At 41.2% G+C, this 561-nt stretch overlaps 1 non-coding gene across 1 annotated transcript; it reads right to left on the bottom strand.

The window, feature by feature from the left end:
• Positions 1–204: 204 nt before the first annotated feature.
• LOC148553626 (small nucleolar RNA R71) lies at positions 205–312 on the bottom strand. The gene has a single exon (XR_015892855.1). It is a non-coding gene; the product is annotated as a small nucleolar RNA R71 (small nucleolar RNA).
• Between the last annotated feature and the right edge of the window lie 249 nt (positions 313–561).

Here is a 561-nt window from a genome sequence, read left to right as displayed (position 1 = left end):
TTCTTAACTGAATTCTTGCAAATCTGTGATATTGTTAAGACCAATGGGGTTGATCCCGAGGTCTACAGGCTTATGCTTTTCCCGTTTGCTATAAGAGACAGAGCTAGAATATGGTTAGACTCTCAACCTAAAGATAGCCTGAACTCTTGGGATAAGCTGGTCATGGCTTTCTTAGCCAAGTTCTTTCCTCCTCAAAAGCTTAGCAAGCTTAGAGTGGATGTTCAAACCTTCAAACAGAAAGAAGGTGAATCCCTCTATGAAGCTTGGGAGAGATACAAGCAACTGACCAAAAAGTGTCCTTCTAACATGCTTTCAGAATGGACCATCCTGGATATATTCTATGATGGTCTGTCTGAATTATCAAAGATGTCATTGGACCATTCTGCAGGTGGATCCATTCACCTAAAGAAAACGCCTGCAGAAGCTCAGGAACTCATTGACATGGTTGCAAATAACCAGTTCATGTACACTTCTGAAAGGAATTTTGTGAGTAATGGGACGCCTCAGAGGAAGGGAGTTCTTGAAATTGATACTCTGAATGCCATATTGGCTCAGAATAAA

Source organism: Arachis ipaensis, chromosome B7 (genome assembly GCF_059453495.1).
Source record: "Arachis ipaensis isolate K30076 ecotype BB chromosome B7, ASM5945349v1, whole genome shotgun sequence".
Taxonomy (NCBI): Eukaryota; Viridiplantae; Streptophyta; class Magnoliopsida; order Fabales; family Fabaceae; genus Arachis; species Arachis ipaensis.
This window is presented reverse-complemented; position numbering and strand designations above follow the sequence as displayed.